Source organism: Hydractinia symbiolongicarpus, chromosome 3 (assembly GCF_029227915.1).
Source record: "Hydractinia symbiolongicarpus strain clone_291-10 chromosome 3, HSymV2.1, whole genome shotgun sequence".
Lineage (NCBI taxonomy): Eukaryota > Metazoa > Cnidaria > Hydrozoa > Anthoathecata > Hydractiniidae > Hydractinia > Hydractinia symbiolongicarpus.
The window spans coordinates 9,267,422-9,287,556 of record NC_079877.1 but is presented as its reverse complement, the minus strand read 5'-3'; the positions used below and the strand labels follow the sequence as shown (position 1 = coordinate 9,287,556).

General features: G+C 39.1%; 1 long non-coding RNA gene across 1 annotated transcript in view; it reads right to left on the bottom strand.

Moving 5' to 3' along the window:
• Positions 1 to 3,354: 3,354 nt before the first annotated feature.
• Positions 3,355 to 20,135, bottom strand: part of LOC130635563 (uncharacterized) — a 41,463-nt gene continuing 24,682 nt past the window's right edge. Inside the window, exon 2 of the long non-coding RNA XR_008982174.1 lies at positions 3,355 to 4,091. This is a non-coding gene — a long non-coding RNA (uncharacterized LOC130635563). The remainder of the gene's footprint in view (positions 4,092 to 20,135) is intronic.

The following is a 20,135-nucleotide window of genomic DNA, read 5'->3' as shown; positions in this document are numbered from 1 at the left end:
ATCGGTAATAACACCATGGCCCACGACCGGGCAATGAATTATAGCAGCAACCTCTTTTCATGCATTCGAATTCTGTTATACCAGGATAGCCGCAGTCGTCACGTTCTGTTGCTTTGCGCAGACATTTTTCTAACGAAAATTCAACACAAACCAGCAGTAAAAACTTTAAGGATCGCGCATTATGTTATTTTGCGACGAATGTGGAGAGCGTACTTCTATGCTTACCTAGTCGGTGGTAGCACCACGGTCCACTTTGGTTTAGCAATTCACTATAACAACAGCCTTTCTTCTCGCATGCCCGCTTCGTTATGCCTGGATAACCACAATCATGACGTCTTGTTGCTGCTATTTTCCGGCATTTTTCTAAAATTACGGATGGAAGAGTACACAATGCTTTCAAAATACCTAATCAGTAAGAGCGGAACAACTTACCTTGCCTGTAATAACACCACGGTCCCTTTTCCTTGATCGCGTTGTAACAGCATCCTTTTTTGACGCAATCTGATTTGCTTATCCCAGGGTAACCACAATCTTCACGTTTGTTTGCTTCAATCATGGGACAGTTTGCTAGAGTATTTTGAGAAATAATTAGTGGCCCAAATTGTCAGTGTTAATGCCGAAAACATAGTCGAAAATTTACCTTTTCGATGATAACACCACGGGCCAGCCACCTTTAATTCGCCATAACAACATCCCTTTCTCAAGCAATCCAACGGACTAATTCCATGGTAGCCACAATCAACGCGCATTGACGCCTTTATGTTTCGACATTTTGCTATTACGAAACAAATTAGGTAGATTCACAACTAAAATGCAATGACAACCCCCTCAAGTGTAAGAAGCCGTATTACCTCCACATGTGTTGCAAAGCCTTGGGCAATGACTGGAAACGATTTTCTTTGAACAACTAGTTGATCTAACCACAGAGCACAAGATATTTCTGTTGCTGCAAACTCTTGTAGCTGAAAAATTAAGAACAAATGCAATTTTTTTATTATTGCGACGAAACATTGACAGCAATTGCAATGAAGAAGCATTAAAATACCTGTGGCAGCGGCAAAAGCCAAAACAACAAAACAAATCACGTAAATCTGATATTTCCTCATGATTCCGGCTCTTATTTCGTCGGTGCGCGAATCGTATTAGTCCAATTCATGTCAAAGCCTTCTTTATACGCTCTTTTCTCTCTAATTACTGTAATTAATGAGTGCTTATAATCAAGATGGCCGTTTACAAATTACAACGTAAATTCGCCTCCGGGGAAGATATTGTGCATGTAGCATTCACCGTTTAAACTCTTGTGGGTTTCGCTTTGAAATATGTTGACACGGTCTATGAAGATCATTGTTGATTGTTGAATAAACGGAAGGTTTTTATCGGAGTGGTGTAGGACTAGGGTGCACACGAATCACACACGAGTTATTCTTGTCTTCGGTGACCAAACCAACAATTCCCAATCATACATGCGTGTTATACTTTCAAGAGATCGTTCTTTCGCGGTGAAGGTGATATTCCCTTCAATTTCAATGAATATGAAACAAAAGAGCTAAATTCCATCAGAAGGATGCGTTGCCAATCCTAGATCATTGGATTGTTCATTATACGACGTTCTGACAATGTCTTGTTGTTTTAGATAACTCACATGTAGAAACTATTTTTGTTGCGTACTACATCACATCTAGAAGGTGTCCATTCACACAAGACACGGTCGATTTTGCGGATTTAAGTACCAATACGCGCTGCATCGTGCGCCTTTTTTGTCAGGGATGAAGAGATAAAAAAAAGAATTTTCTAATATGCTTCAAAATTTACGTCAACGTAACCCTGTTTTGACAACTAGGGATACGTTTCCCTGTTTAACATGCTATTAACATTTCTTATTAAGAACAAGGCTGGAGATGAGTAGTCGAAATGAAATACGTGCGTTTAACGTCACTGCTTCAATTGGACGTTAAGTATTTTTATCCCATGACTTTTCATTAATGCCCCTGCGCTGTCATTTATATACCCTCGATAAAGGCTTGGTTATAAACGGCACTAGCGGGCCTTATACAGTATTATTTACTGATAGCTATTTTAAATCAGTATATACGGGAAATCCACAGCACTGATTGGGTAAAAGCCTCAACGACGAGCTTCATACAGCCCGGTGCAATTTTTGACCTTGTAACATACATATTAATAACTATAAATGCATACAAATAACATTGGAAAAAATAGCCAAACACATCCACACTGAAAAATGAAGTTGCAGTAAATCCTAAATCACGATTCACTCCGTCAGAATCAGAAAAACATGTTCCACGTTCGGTGTCGCAGATAAAAGAAAATGCTTTTAAAAACATTAACAGCACAATGAAAAACAAGCAAAACAACGTCGAATTTATGTGATAAACATGTATTTGAAAAATTGAAACAATAAAACTCAAATGGAAAGTTCTCTATTTTTTTTACAACCTTGTCATCTTACGAGAAATATTACTCTCGGTCAGCGTAGCGACCTCGCATGTTCGGTCTATGCTTTTGACCTCGCATAAACTTTCTCGGTACAGATAGACAAGTTATTTTATGTTGTATAAATAACGCCCGCAAAAGTAGCCTTTTTGTATTTAGATTTATGCTTTCCGTATCCGCCCTGACATTTTTGACTATCAAAATTGTGGCTCCGAATGAGACAGAATTGCCAAGTTGACAAAGTAGCAAAAAACGGCAATAGCCGGTTAATAACGCCTTGGATAGAAATGCTCACGCTACGCTTGCACGGTTGCATTGCGATTCTGGGTATGGCGACGCCAGAAGATTTCAGGCTTTACTAAATAACGCTTACTACTCCTTTCAGCAAATACGGACACTCAAGGCACCCTATGCAATAATTTAAATGTGGTTGGCTGCAGCGACATGACAAAAAGAAAATTGGCAGTCAAATCATTCATCTCATACTGGATCTTATTGGGAAGGAAAAGTTCATATATTAGAGGTATTTATTTGACAACATATTTTTACAACAATGAGTACACTAAAGTTCGCATATAATCTTCCGAAGGTCCTCGTATCTAAACGAAAGGAAGTACATATTAAGCTCGTGGCCCGAAATGACTTGCTTACAAAAGTGTTCGCGACTTTTACCTCATCGGTAATAACACCATGGCCCACGACCGGGCAATGAATTATAGCAGCAACCTCTTTTCATGCATTCGAATTCTGTTATACCAGGATAGCCGCAGTCGTCACGTTCTGTTGCTTTGCGCAGACATTTTTCTAACGAAAATTCAACACAAACCAGCAGTAAAAACTTTAAGGATCGCGCATTATGTTATTTTGCGACGAATGTGGAGAGCGTACTTCTATGCTTACCTAGTCGGTGGTAGCACCACGGTCCACTTTGGTTTAGCAATTCACTATAACAACAGCCTTTCTTCTCGCATGCCCGCTTCGTTATGCCTGGATAACCACAATCATGACGTCTTGTTGCTGCTATTTTCCGGCATTTTTCTAAAATTACGGATGGAAGAGTACACAATGCTTTCAAAATACCTAATCAGTAAGAGCGGAACAACTTACCTTGCCTGTAATAACACCACGGTCCCTTTTCCTTGATCGCGTTGTAACAGCATCCTTTTTTGACGCAATCTGATTTGCTTATCCCAGGGTAACCACAATCTTCACGTTTGTTTGCTTCAATCATGGGACAGTTTGCTAGAGTATTTGGAGAAATAATTAGTGGCCCAAATTGTCAGTGTTAATGCCGAAAACATAGTCGAAAATTTACCTTTTCGATGATAACACCACGGGCCAGCCACCTTTAATTCGCCATAACAACATCCCTTTCTCAAGCAATCCAACGGACTAATTCCATGGTAGCCACAATCAACGCGCATTGACGCCTTTATGTTTCGACATTTTGCTATTACGAAACAAATTAGGTAGATTCACAACTAAAATGCAATGACAACCCCCTCAAGTGTAAGAAGCCGTATTACCTCCACATGTGTTGCAAAGCCTTGAGCAATGACTGGAAACGATTTTCTTTGAACAACTAGTTGATCTAACCACAGAGCACAAGATATTTCTGTTGCTGCAAACTCTTGTAGCTGAAAAATTAAGAACAAATGCAATTTTTTTATTATTGCGACGAAACATTGACGGCAATTGCAATGAAGAAGCATTAAAATACCTGTGGCAGCGGCAAAAGCCAAAACAACAAAACAAATCACGTAAATCTGATATTTCCTCATGATTCCGGCTCTTATTTCGTCGGTGCGCGAATCGTATTAGTCCAATTCATGTCAAAGCCTTCTTTATACGCTCTTTTCTCTCTAATTACTGTAATTAATGAGTGCTTATAATCAAGATGGCCGTTTACAAATTACAACGTAAATTCGCCTCCGGGGAAGATATTGTGCATGTAGCATTCACCGTTTAAACTCTTGTGGGTTTCGCTTTGAAATATGTTGACACGGTCTATGAAGATCATTGTTGATTGTTGAATAAACGGAAGGTTTTTATCGGAGTGGTGTAGGACTAGGGTGCACACGAATCACACACGAGTTATTCTTGTCTTCGGTGACCAAACCAACAATTCCCAATCATACATGCGTGTTATACTTTCAAGAGATCGTTCTTTCGCGGTGAAGGTGATATTCCCTTCAATTTCAATGAATATGAAACAAAAGAGCTAAATTCCATCAGAAGGATGCGTTGCCAATCCTAGATCATTGGATTGTTCATTATACGACGTTCTGACAATGTCTTGTTGTTTTAGATAACTCACATGTAGAAACTATTTTTGTTGCGTACTACATCACATCTAGAAGGTGTCCATTCACACAAGACACGGTCGATTTTGCGGATTTAAGTACCAATACGCGCTGCATCGTGCGCCTTTTTTGTCAGGGATGAAGAGATAAAAAAAAAGAATTTTCTAATATGCTTCAAAATTTACGTCAACGTAACCCTGTTTTGACAACTAGGGATACGTTTCCCTGTTTAACATGCTATTAACACTTCTTATTAAGAACAATGCTGGAGATGAGTAGTCGAAATGAAATACGTGCGTTTAACGTCACTGCTTCAATTGGACGTTAAGTATTTTTATCCCATGACTTTTCATTAATGCCCCTGCACTGTCATTTATATACCCTCGATAACGGCTTGGTTATAAACGGCACTAGCGGGCCTTATACAGTATTATTTACTGATAGCTATTTTAAATCAGTATATACGGGAAATCCACAGCACTGATTGGGTAAAAGCCTCAACGACGAGCTTCATACAGCCCGGTGCAATTTTTGACCTTGTAACATACATATTAATAACTATAAATGCATACAAATAACATTGGAAAAAATAGCCAAACACATCCACACTGAAAAATGAAGTTGCAGTAAATCCTAAATCACGATTCACTCCGTCAGAATCAGAAAAACATGTTCCACGTTCGGTGTCGCAGATAAAAGAAAATGCTTTTAAAAACATTAACAGCACAATGAAAAACAAGCAAAACAACGTCGAATTTATGTGATAAACATGTATTTGAAAAATTGAAACAATAAAACTCAAAGGGAAAGTTCTCTATTTTTTTTACAACCTTGTCATCTTACGAGAAATATTACTCTCGGTCAGCGTAGCGACCTCGCATGTTCGGTCTATGCTTTTGACCTCGCATAAACTTTCTCGGTACAGATAGACAAGTTATTTTATGTTGTATTAATAACGCCCGCAAAAGTAGCCTTTTTGTATTTAGATTTATGCTTTCCGTATCCGCCCTGACATTTTTGACTATCAAAATTGTGGCTCCGAATGAGACAGAATTGCCAAGTTGACAAAGTAGCAAAAAACGGCAATAGCCGGTTAATAACGCCTTGGATAGAAATGCTCACGCTACGCTTGCACGGTTGCATTGCGATTCTGGGTATGGCGGCGCCAGAGGATTTCAGGCTTTACTAAATAACGCTTATTACTCCTTTCAGCAAATACGGACACTCAAGGCATCCTATGCAATAATTCAAATGTGGTTGGCTGCAGCGACATGACAAAAAGAAAATTGGCAGTCAAATCATTCATCTCCTACTGGATCTTATTGGGAAGGAAAAGTTCATATATTAGAGGTATTTATTTGACAACATATTTTTACAACAATGAGTACACTAAAGTTCGCATATAATCTTCCGAAGGTCCTCGTATCTAAACGAAAGGAAGTACATATTAAGCTCGTGGCCCAAAATGACTTGCTTACAAAAGTGTTCGCGACTTTTACCTCATCGGTAATAACACCATGGCCCACGACCGGGCAATGAATTATAGCAGCAACCTCTTTTCATGCATTCGAATTCTGTTATACCAGGATAGCCGCAGTCGTCACGTTCTGTTGCTTTGCGCAGACATTTTTCTAACGAAAATTCAACACAAACCAGCAGTAAAAACTTTAAGGATCGCGCATTATGTTATTTTGCGACGAATGTGGAGAGCGTACTTCTATGCTTACCTAGTCGGTGGTAGCACCACGGTCCACTTTGGTTTAGCAATTCACTATAACAACAGCCTTTCTTTTCGCATGCCCGCTTCGTTATGCCTGGATAACCACAATCATGACGTCTTGTTGCTGCTATTTTCCGGCATTTTTCTAAAATTACGGATGGAAGAGTACACAATGCTTTCAAAATACCTAATCAGTAAGAGCGGAACAACTTACCTTGCCTGTAATAACACCACGGTCCCTTTTCCTTGATCGCGTTGTAACAGCATCCTTTTTTGACGCAATCTGATTTGCTTATCCCAGGGTAACCACAATCTTCACGTTTGTTTGCTTCAATCATGGGACAGTTTGCTAGAGTATTTTGAGAAATAATTAGTGGCCCAAATTGTCAGTGTTAATGCCGAAAACATAGTCGAAAATTTACCTTTTCGATGATAACACCACGGGCCAGCCACCTTTAATTCGCCATAACAACATCCCTTTCTCAAGCAATCCAACGGACTAATTCCATGGTAGCCACAATCAACGCGCATTGACGCCTTTATGTTTCGACATTTTGCTATTACGAAACAAATTAGGTAGATTCACAACTAAAATGCAATGACAACCCCCTTAAGTGTAAGAAGCCGTATTACCTCCACATGTGTTGCAAAGCCTTGGGCAATGACTGGAAACGATTTTCTTTGAACAACTAGTTGATCTAACCACAGAGCACAAGATATTTCTGTTGCTGCAAACTCTTGTAGCTGAAAAATTAAGAACAAAGGCAATTTTTTTATTATTGCGACGAAACATTGACGGCAATTGCAATGAAGAAGCATTAAAATACCTGTGGCAGCGGCAAAAGCCAAAACAACAAAACAAATCACGTAAATCTGATATTTCCTCATGATTCCGGCTCTTATTTCGTCGGTGCGCGAATCGTATTAGTCCAATTCATGTCAAAGCCTTCTTTATACGCTCTTTTCTCTCTAATTACTGTAATTAATGAGTGCTTATAATCAAGATGGCCGTTTACAAATTACAACGTAAATTCGCCTCCGGGGAAGATATTGTGCATGTAGCATTCACCGTTTAAACTCTTGTGGGTTTCGCTTTGAAATATGTTGACACGGTCTATGAAGATCATTGTTGATTGTTGAATAAACGGAAGGTTTTTATCGGAGTGGTGTAGGACTAGGGTGCACACGAATCACACACGAGTTATTCTTGTCTTCGGTGACCAAACCAACAATTCCCAATCATACATGCGTGTTATACTTTCAAGAGATCGTTCTTTCGCGGTGAAGGTGATATTCCCTTCAATTTCAATGAATATGAAACAAAAGAGCTAAATTCCATCAGAAGGATGCGTTGCCAATCCTAGATCATTGGATTGTTCATTATACGACGTTCTGACAATGTCTTGTTGTTTTAGATAACTCACATGTAGAAACTATTTTTGTTGCGTACTACATCACATCTAGAAGGTGTCCATTCACACAAGACACGGTCGATTTTGCGGATTTAAGTACCAATACGCGCTGCATCGTGCGCCTTTTTTGTCAGGGATGAAGAGATAAAAAAAAAGAATTTTCTAATATGCTTCAAAATTTACGTCAACGTAACCCTGTTTTGACAACTAGGGATACGTTTCCCTGTTTAACATGCTATTAACATTTCTTATTAAGAACAATGCTGGAGATGAGTAGTCGAAATGAAATACGTGCGTTTAACGTCACTGCTTCAATTGGACGTTAAGTATTTTTATCCCATGACTTTTCATTAATGCCCCTGCGCTGTCATTTATATACCCTCGATAACGGCTTGGTTATAAACGGCACTAGCGGGCCTTATACAGTATTATTTACTGATAGCTATTTTAAATCAGTATATACGGGAAATCCACAGCACTGATTGGGTAAAAGCCTCAACGACGAGCTTCATACAGCCCGGTGCAATTTTTGACCTTGTAACATACATATTAATAACTATAAATGCATACAAATAACATTGGAAAAAATAGCCAAACACATCCACACTGAAAAATGAAGTTGCAGTAAATCCTAAATCACGATTCACTCCGTCAGAATCAGAAAAACATGTTCCACGTTCGGTGTCGCAGATAAAAGAAAATGCTTTTAAAAACATTAACAGCACAATGAAAAACAAGCAAAACAACGTCGAATTTATGTGATAAACATGTATTTGAAAAATTGAAACAATAAAACTCAAATGGAAAGTTCTCTATTTTTTTTACAACCTTGTCATCTTACGAGAAATATTACTCTCGGTCAGCGTAGCGACCTCGCATGTTCGGTCTATGCTTTTGACCTCGCATAAACTTTCTCGGGACAGATAGACAAGTTATTTTATGTTGTATTAATAACGCCCGCAAAAGTAGCCTTTTTGTATGTAGATTTATGCTTTCCGTATCCGCCCTGACATTTTTGACTATCAAAATTGTGGCTCCGAATGAGACAGAATTGCCAAGTTGACAAAGTAGCAAAAAACGGCAATAGCCGGTTAATAACGCCTTGGATAGAAATGCTCACGCTACGCTTGCACGGTTGCATTGCGATTCTGGGTATGGCGGCGCCAGAAGATTTCAGGCTTTACTAAATAACGCTTACTACTCCTTTCAGCAAATACGGACACTCAAGGCACCCTATGCAATAATTCAAATGTGGTTGGCTGCAGCGACATGACAAAAAGAAAATTGGCAGTCAAATCATTCATCTCCTACTGGATCTTATTGGGAAGGAAAAGTTCATATATTAGAGGTATTTATTTGACAACATATTTTTACAACAATGAGTACACTAAAGTTCGCATATAATCTTCCGAAGGTCCTCGTATCTAAACGAAAGGAAGTACATATTAAGCTCGTGGCCCAAAATGACTTCCTTACAAAAGTGTTCGCGACTTTTACCTCATCGGTAATAACACCATGGCCCACGACCGGGCAATGAATTATAGCAGCAACCTCTTTTCATGCATTCGAATTCTGTTATACCAGGATAGCCGCAGTCGTCACGTTCTGTTGCTTTGCGCAGACATTTTTCTAACGAAAATTCAACACAAACCAGCAGTAAAAACTTTAAGGATCGCGCATTATGTTATTTTGCGACGAATGTGGAGAGCGTACTTCTATGCTTACCTAGTCGGTGGTAGCACCACGGTCCACTTTGGTTTAGCAATTCACTATAACAACAGCCTTTCTTTTCGCATGCCCGCTTCGTTATGCCTGGATAACCACAATCATGACGTCTTGTTGCTGCTATTTTCCGGCATTTTTCTAAAATTACGGATGGAAGAGTACACAATGCTTTCAAAATACCTAATCAGTAAGAGCGGAACAACTTACCTTGCCTGTAATAACACCACGGTCCCTTTTCCTTGATCGCGTTGTAACAGCATCCTTTTTTGACGCAATCTGATTTGCTTATCCCAGGGTAACCACAATCTTCACGTTTGTTTGCTTCAATCATGGGACAGTTTGCTAGAGTATTTTGAGAAATAATTAGTGGCCCAAATTTTCAGTGTTAATGCCGAAAACATAGTCGAAAATTTACCTTTTCGATGATAACACCACGGGCCAGCCACCTTTAATTCGCCATAACAACATCCCTTTCTCAAGCAATCCAACGGACTAATTCCATGGTAGCCACAATCAACGCGCATTGACGCCTTTATGTTTCGACATTTTGCTATTACGAAACAAATTAGGTAGATTCACAACTAAAATGCAATGACAACCCCCTCAAGTGTAAGAAGCCGTATTACCTCCACATGTGTTTCAAAGCCTTGGGCAATGACTGGAAACGATTTTCTTTGAACAACTTAGCTGAAAAATTAAGAACAAATGCAATTTTTTTATTATTGCGGCGAAACATTGACGGCAATTGCAATGAAGAAGCATTAAAATACCTGTGGCCGCGGCAAAAGCCAAAACAACAAAACAAATCACGTAAATCTGATATTTCCTCATGATTCCGGCTCTTATTTCGTCGGTGCGCGAATCGTATTAGTCCAATTCATGTCAAAGCCTTCTTTATACGCTCTTTTCTCTCTAATTACTGTAATTAATGAGTGCTTATAATCAAGATGGCCGTTTACAAATTACAACGTAAATTCGCCTCCGGGGAAGATATTGTGCATGTAGCATTCACCGTTTAAACTCTTGTGGGTTTAGCTTTGAAATATGTTGACACGGTCTATGAAGATCATTGTTGATTGTTGAATAAACGGAAGGTTTTTATCGGAGTGGTGTAGGACTAGGGTGCACACGAATCACACACGAGTTATTCTTGTCTTCGGTGACCAAACCAACAATTCCCAATCATACATGCGTGTTATACTTTCAAGAGATCGTTCTTTCGCGGTGAAGGTGATATTCCCTTCAATTTCAATGAATATGAAACAAAAGAGCTAAATTCCATCAGAAGGATGCGTTGCCAATCCTAGATCATTGGATTGTTCATTATACGACGTTCTGACAATGTCTTGTTGTTTTAGATAACTCACATGTAGAAACTATTTTTGTTGCGTACTACATCACATCTAGAAGGTGTCCATTCACACAAGACACGGTCGATTTTGCGGATTTAAGTACCAATACGCGCTGCATCGTGCGCCTTTTTTGTCAGGGATGAAGAGATAAAAAAAAAGAATTTTCTAATATGCTTCAAAATTTACGTCAACGTAACCCTGTTTTGACAACTAGGGATACGTTTCCCTGTTTAACATGCTATTAACATTTCTTATTAAGAACAATGCTGGAGATGAGTAGTCGAAATGAAATACGTGCGTTTAACGTCACTGCTTCAATTGGACGTTAAGTATTTTTATCCCATGACTTTTCATTAATGCCCCTGCGCTGTCATTTATATACCCTCGATAACGGCTTGGTTATAAACGGCACTAGCGGGCCTTATACAGTATTATTTACTGATAGCTATTTTAAATCAGTATATACGGGAAATCCACAGCACTGATTGGGTAAAAGCCTCAACGACGAGCTTCATACAGCCCGGTGCAATTTTTGACCTTGTAACATACATATTAATAACTATAAATGCATACAAATAACATTGGAAAAAATAGCCAAACACATCCACACTGAAAAATGAAGTTGCAGTAAATCCTAAATCACGATTCACTCCGTCAGAATCAGAAAAACATGTTCCACGTTTGGTGTCGCAGATAAAAGAAAATGCTTTTAAAAACATTAACAGCACAATGAAAAACAAGCAAAACAACGTCGAATTTATGTGATAAACATGTATTTGAAAAATTGAAACAATAAAACTCAAATGGAAAGTTCTCTATTTTTTTTACAACCTTGTCATCTTACGAGAAATATTACTCTCGGTCAGCGTAGCGACCTCGCATGTTCGGTCTATGCTTTTGACCTCGCATAAACTTTCTCGGTACAGATAGACAAGTTATTTTATGTTGTATTAATAACGCCCGCAAAAGTAGCCTTTTTGTATTTAGATTTATGCTTTCCGTATCCGCCCTGACATTTTTGACTATCAAAATTGTGGCTCCGAATGAGACAGAATTGCCAAGTTGACAAAGTAGCAAAAAACGGCAATAGCCGGTTAATAACGCCTTGGATAGAAATGCTCACGCTACGCTTGCACGGTTGCATTGCGATTCTGGGTATGGCGGCGCCAGAAGAATTCAGGCTTTACTAAATAACGCTTACTACTCCTTTCAGCAAATACGGACACTCAAGGCACCCTATGCAATAATTCAAATGTGGTTGGCTGCAGCGACATGACAAAAAGAAAATTGGCAGTCAAATCATTCATCTCCTACTGGATCTTATTGGGAAGGAAAAGTTCATATATTAGAGGTATTTATTTGACAACATATTTTTACAACAATGAGTACACTAAAGTTCGCATATAATCTTCCGAAGGTCCTCGTATCTAAACGAAAGGAAGTACATATTAAGCTCGTGGCCCAAAATGACTTGCTTACAAAAGTGTTCGCGACTTTTACCTCATCGGTAATAACACCATGGCCCACGACCGGGCAATGAATTATAGCAGCAACCTCTTTTCATGCATTCGAATTCTGTTATACCAGGATAGCCGCAGTCGTCACGTTCTGTTGCTTTGCGCAGACATTTTTCTAACGAAAATTCAACACAAACCAGCAGTAAAAACTTTAAGGATCGCGCATTATGTTATTTTGCGACGAATGTGGAGAGCGTACTTCTATGCTTACCTAGTCGGTGGTAGCACCACGGTCCACTTTGGTTTAGCAATTCACTATAACAACAGCCTTTCTTCTCGCATGCCCGCTTCGTTATGCCTGGATAACCACAATCATGACGTCTTGTTGCTGCTATTTTCCGGCATTTTTCTAAAATTACGGATGGAAGAGTACACAATGCTTTCAAAATACCTAATCAGTAAGAGCGGAACAACTTACCTTGCCTGTAATAACACCACGGTCCCTTTTCCTTGATCGCGTTGTAACAGCATCCTTTTTTGACGCAATCTGATTTGCTTATCCCAGGGTAACCACAATCTTCACGTTTGTTTGCTTCAATCATGGGACAGTTTGCTAGAGTATTTTGAGAAATAATTAGTGGCCCAAATTGTCAGTGTTAATGCCGAAAACATAGTCGAAAATTTACCTTTTCGATGATAACACCACGGGCCAGCCACCTTTAATTCGCCATAACAACATCCCTTTCTCAAGCAATACAACGGACTAATTCCATGGTAGCCACAATCAACGCGCATTGACGCCTTTATGTTTCGACATTTTGCTATTACGAAACAAATTAGGTAGATTCACAACTAAAATGCAATGACAACCCCCTCAAGTGTAAGAAGCCGTATTACCTCCACATGTGTTGCAAAGCCTTGGGCAATGACTGGAAACGATTTTCTTTGAACAACTAGTTGATCTAACCACAGAGCACAAGATATTTCTGTTGCTGCAAACTCTTGTAGCTGAAAAATTAAGAACAAATGCAATTTTTTTATTATTGCGACGAAACATTGACGGCAATTGCAATGAAGAAGCATTAAAATACCTGTGGCAGCGGCAAAAGCCAAAACAACAAAACAAATCACGTAAATCTGATATTTCCTCATGATTCCGGCTCTTATTTCGTCGGTGCGCGAATCGTATTAGTCCAATTCATGTCAAAGCCTTCTTTATACGCTCTTTTCTCTCTAATTACTGTAATTAATGAGTGCTTATAATCAAGATGGCCGTTTACAAATTACAACGTAAATTCGCCTCCGGGGAAGATATTGTGCATGTAGCATTCACCGTTTAAACTCTTGTGGGTTTCGCTTTGAAATATGTTGACACGGTCTATGAAGATCATTGTTGATTGTTGAATAAACGGAAGGTTTTTATCGGAGTGGTGTAGGACTAGGGTGCACACGAATCACACACGAGTTATTCTTGTCTTCGGTGACCAAACCAACAATTCCCAATCATACATGCGTGTTATACTTTCAAGAGATCGTTCTTTCGCGGTGAAGGTGATATTCCCTTCAATTTCAATGAATATGAAACAAAAGAGCTAAATTCCATCAGAAGGATGCGTTGCCAATCCTAGATCATTGGATTGTTCATTATACGACGTTCTGACAATGTCTTGTTGTTTTAGATAACTCACATGTAGAAACTATTTTTGTTGCGTACTACATCACATCTAGAAGGTGTCCATTCACACAAGACACGGTCGATTTTGCGGATTTAAGTACCAATACGCGCTGCATCGTGCGCCTTTTTTGTCAGGGATGAAGAGATAAAAAAAAAGAATTTTCTAATATGCTTCAAAATTTACGTCAACGTAACCCTGTTTTGACAACTAGGGATACGTTTCCCTGTTTAACATGCTATTAACATTTCTTATTAAGAACAATGCTGGAGATGAATAGTCGAAATGAAATACGTGCGTTTAACGTCACTGCTTCAATTGGACGTTAAGTATTTTTATCCCATGACTTTTCATTAATGCCCCTGCGCTGTCATTTATATACCCTCGATAACGGCTTGGTTATAAACGGCACTAGCGGGCCTTATACAGTATTATTTACTGATAGCTATTTTAAATCAGTATATACGGGAAATCCACAGCACTGATTGGGTAAAAGCCTCAACGACGAGCTTCATACAGCCCGGTGCAATTTTTGACCTTGTAACATACATATTAATAACTATAAATGCATACAAATAACATTGGAAAAAATAGCCAAACACATCCACACTGAAAAATGAAGTTGCAGTAAATCCTAAATCACGATTCACTCCGTCAGAATCAGAAAAACATGTTCCACGTTTGGTGTCGCAGATAAAAGAAAATGCTTTTAAAAACATTAACAGCACAATGAAAAACAAGCAAAACAACGTCGAATTTATGTGATAAACATGTATTTGAAAAATTGAAACAATAAAACTCAAATGGAAAGTTCTCTATTTTTTTTACAACCTTGTCATCTTACGAGAAATATTACTCTCGGTCAGCGTAGCGACCTCGCATGTTCGGTCTATGCTTTTGACCTCGCATAAACTTTCTCGGTACAGATAGACAAGTTATTTTATGTTGTATTAATAACGCCCGCAAAAGTAGCCTTTTTGTATTTAGATTTATGCTTTCCGTATCCGCCCTGACATTTTTGACTATCAAAATTGTGGCTCCGAATGAGACAGAATTGCCAAGTTGACAAAGTAGCAAAAAACGGCAATAGCCGGTTAATAACGCCTTGGATAGAAATGCTCACGCTACGCTTGCACGGTTGCATTGCGATTCTGGGTATGGCGGCGCCAGAAGATTTCAGGCTTTACTAAATAACGCTTACTACTCCTTTCAGCAAATACGGACACTCAAGGCACCCTATGCAATAATTCAAATGTGGTTGGCTGCAGCGACATGACAAAAAGAAATTTGGCAGTCAAATCATTCATCTCCTACTGGATCTTATTGGGAAGGAAAAGTTCATATATTAGAGGTATTTATTTGACAACATATTTTTACAACAATGAGTACACTAAAGTTCGCATATAATCTTCCGAAGGTCCTCGTATCTAAACGAAAGGAAGTACATATTAAGCTCGTGGCCCGAAATGACTTGCTTACAAAAGTGTTCGCGACTTTTACCTCATCGGTAATAACACCATGGCCCACGACCGGGCAATGAATTATAGCAGCAACCTCTTTTCATGCATTCGAATTCTGTTATACCAGGATAGCCGCAGTCGTCACGTTCTGTTGCTTTGCGCAGACATTTTTGTAACGAAAATTCAACACAAACCAGCAGTAAAAACTTTAAGGATCGCGCATTATGTTATTTTGCGACGAATGTGGAGAGCGTACTTCTATGCTTACCTAGTCGGTGGTAGCACCACGGTCCACTTTGGTTTAGCAATTCACTATAACAACAGCCTTTCTTCTCGCATGCCCGCTTCGTTATGCCTGGATAACCACAATCATGACGTCTTGTTGCTGCTATTTTCCGGCATTTTTCTAAAATTACGGATGGAAGAGTACACAATGCTTTCAAAATACCTAATCAGTAAGAGCGGAACAACTTACCTTGCCTGTAATAACACCACGGTCCCTTTTCCTTGATCGCGTTGTAACAGCATCCTTTTTTGACGCAATCTGATTTGCTTATCCCAGGGTAACCACAATCTTCACGTTTGTTTGCTTCAATCATGGGACAGTTTGCTAGAGTATTTTGAGAAATAATTAGTGGCCCAAATTGTCAGTGTTAATGCCGAAAACATAGTCGAAAATTTACCTTTTCGATGATAACACCACGGGCCAGCCACCTTTAATTCGCCATAACAACATCCCTTTCTCAAGCAATCCAACGGACTAATTCCATGGTAGCCACAATCAACGCGCATTGACGCCTTTATGTTTCGACATTTTGCTATTACGAAACAAATTAGGTAGATTCACAACTAAAATGCAATGACAACCCCCTCAAGTGTAAGAAGCCGTATTACCTCCACATGTGTTGCAAAGCCTTGGGCAATGACTGGAAACGATTTTCTTTGAACAACTAGTTGATCTAACCACAGAGCACAAGATATTTCTGTTGCTGCAAACTCTTGTAGCTGAAAAATTAAGAACAAATGCAATTTTTTTATTATTGCGACGAAACATTGACGGCAATTGCAATGAAGAAGCATTAAAATACCTGTGGCAGCGGCAAAAGCCAAAACAACAAAACAAATCACGTAAATCTGATATTTCCTCATGATTCCGGCTCTTATTTCGTCGGTGCGCGAATCGTATTAGTCCAATTCATGTCAAAGCCTTCTTTATACGCTCTTTTCTCTCTAATTACTGTAATTAATGAGTGCTTATAATCAAGATGGCCGTTTACAAATTACAACGTAAATTCGCCTCCGGGGAAGATATTGTGCATGTAGCATTCACCGTTTAAACTCTTGTGGGTTTCGCTTTGAAATATGTTGACACGGTCTATGAAGATCATTGTTGATTGTTGAATAAACGGAAGGTTTTTATCGGAGTGGTGTAGGACTAGGGTGCACACGAATCACACACGAGTTATTCTTGTTTTCGGTGACCAAACCAACAATTCCCAATCATACATGCGTGTTATACTTTCAAGAGATCGTTCTTTCGCGGTGAAGGTGATATTCCCTTCAATTTCAATGAATATGAAACAAAAGAGCTAAATTCCATCAGAAGGATGCGTTGCCAATCCTAGATCATTGGATTGTTCATTATACGACGTTCTGACAATGTCTTGTTGTTTTAGATAACTCACATGTAGAAACTATTTTTGTTGCGTACTACATCACATCTAGAAGGTGTCCATTCACACAAGACACGGTCGATTTTGCGGATTTAAGTACCAATACGCGCTGCATCGTGCGCCTTTTTTGTCAGGGATGAAGAGATAAAAAAAAAGAATTTTCTAATATGCTTCAAAATTTACGTCAACGTAACCCTGTTTTGACAACTAGGGATACGTTTCCCTGTTTAACATGCTATTAACATTTCTTATTAAGAACAATGCTGGAGATGAATAGTCGAAATGAAATACATGCGTTTAACGTCACTGCTTCAATTGGACGTTAAGTATTTTTATCCCATGACTTTTCATTAATGCCCCTGCGCTGTCATTTATATACCCTCGATAACGGCTTGGTTATAAACGGCACTAGCGGGCCTTATACAGTATTATTTACTGATAGCCATTTTAAATCAGTATATACGGGAAATCCACAGCACTGATTGGGTAAAAGCCTCAACGACGAGCTTCATACAGCCCGGTGCAATTTTTGACCTTGTAACATACATATTAATAACTATAAATGCATACAAATAACATTGGAAAAAATAGCCAAACACATCCACACTGAAAAATGAAGTTGCAGTAAATCCTAAATCACGATTCACTCCGTCAGAATCAGAAAAACATGTTCCACGTTCGGTGTCGCAGATAAAAGAAAATGCTTTTAAAAACATTAACAGCACAATGAAAAACAAGCAAAACAACGTCGAATTTATGTGATAAACATGTATTTGAAAAATTGAAACAATAAAACTCAAATGGAAAGTTCTCTATTTTTTTTACAACCTTGTCATCTTACGAGAAATATTACTCTCGGTCAGCGTAGCGACCTCGCATGTTCGGTCTATGCTTTTGACCTCGCATAAACTTTCTCGGTACAGATAGACAAGTTATTTTATGTTGTATTAATAACGCCCGCAAAAGTAGCCTTTTTGTATTTAGATTTATGCTTTCCGTATCCGCCCTGACATTTTTGACTATCAAAATTGTGGCTCCGAATGAGACAGAATTGCCAAGTTGACAAAGTAGCAAAAAACGGCAATAGCCGGTTAATAACGCCTTGGATAGAAATGCTCACGCTACGCTTGCACGGTTGCATTGCGATTCTGGGTATGGCGGCGCCAGAAGAATTCAGGCTTTACTAAATAACGCTTACTACTCCTTTCAGCAAATACGGACACTCAAGGCACCCTATGCAATAATTCAAATGTGGTTGGCTGCAGCGACATGACAAAAAGAAAATTGGCAGTCAAATCATTCATCTCCTACTGGATCTTATTGGGAAGGAAAAGTTCATATATTTAGAGGTATTTATTTGACAACATATTTTTACAACAATGAGTACACTAAAGTTCGCATATAATCTTCCGAAGGTCCTCGTATCTAAACGAAAGGAAGTACATATTAAGCTCGTGGCCCGAAATGACTTGCTTACAAAAGTGTTCGCGACTTTTACCTCATCGGTAATAACACCATGGCCCACGACCGGGCAATGAATTATAGCAGCAACCTCTTTTCATGCATTCGAATTCTGTTATACCAGGATAGCCGCAGTCGTCACGTTCTGTTGCTTTGCGCAGACATTTTTCTAACGAAAATTCAACACAAACCAGCAGTAAAAACTTTAAGGATCGCGCATTATGTTATTTTGCGACGAATGTGGAGAGCGTACTTCTATGCTTACCTAGTCGGTGGTAGCACCACGGTCCACTTTGGTTTAGCAATTCACTATAACAACAGCCTTTCTTCTCGCATGCCCGCTTCGTTATGCCTGGATAACCACAATCATGACGTCTTGTTGCTGCTATTTTCCGGCATTTTTCTAAAATTACGGATGGAAGAGTACACAATGCTTTCAAAATACCTAATCAGTAAGAGCGGAACAACTTACCTTGCCTGTAATAACACCACGGTCCCTTTTCCTTGATCGCGTTGTAACAGCATCCTTTTTTGACGCAATCTGATTTGCTTATCCCAGGGTAACCACAATCTTCACGTTTGTTTGCTTCAATCATGGGACAGTTTGCTAGAGTATTTTGAGAAATAATTAGTGGCCCAAATTGTCAGTGTTAATGCCGAAAACATAGTCGAAAATTTACCTTTTCGATGATAACACCACGGGCCAGCCACCTTTAATTCGCCATAACAACATCCCTTTCTCAAGCAATCCAACGGACTAATTCCATGGTAGCCACAATCAACGCGCATTGACGCCTTTATGTTTCGACATTTTGCTATTACGAAACAAATTAGGTAGATTCACAACTAAAATGCAATGACAACCCCCTCAAGTGTAAGAAGCCGTATTACCTCCACATGTGTTGCAAAGCCTTGGGCAATGACTGGAAACGATTTTCTTTGAACAACTAGTTGATCTAACCACAGAGCACAAGATATTTCTGTTGCTGCAAACTCTTGTAGCTGAAAAATTAAGAACAAATGCAATTTTTTTATTATTGCGACGAAACATTGACGGCAATTGCAATGAAGAAGCATTAAAATACCTGTGGCAGCGGCAAAAGCCAAAACAACAAAACAAATCACGTAAATCTGATATTTCCTCATGATTCCGGCTCTTATTTCGTCGGTGCGCGAATCGTATTAGTCCAATTCATGTCAAAGCCTTCTTTATACGCTCTTTTCTCTCTAATTACTGTAATTAATGAGTGCTTATAATCAAGATGGCCGTTTACAAATTACAACGTAAATTCGCCTCCGGGGAAGATATTGTGCATGTAGCATTCACCGTTTAAACTCTTGTGGGTTTCGCTTTGAAATATGTTGACACGGTCTATGAAGATCATTGTTGATTGTTGAATAAACGGAAGGTTTTTATCGGAGTGGTGTAGGACTAGGGTGCACAC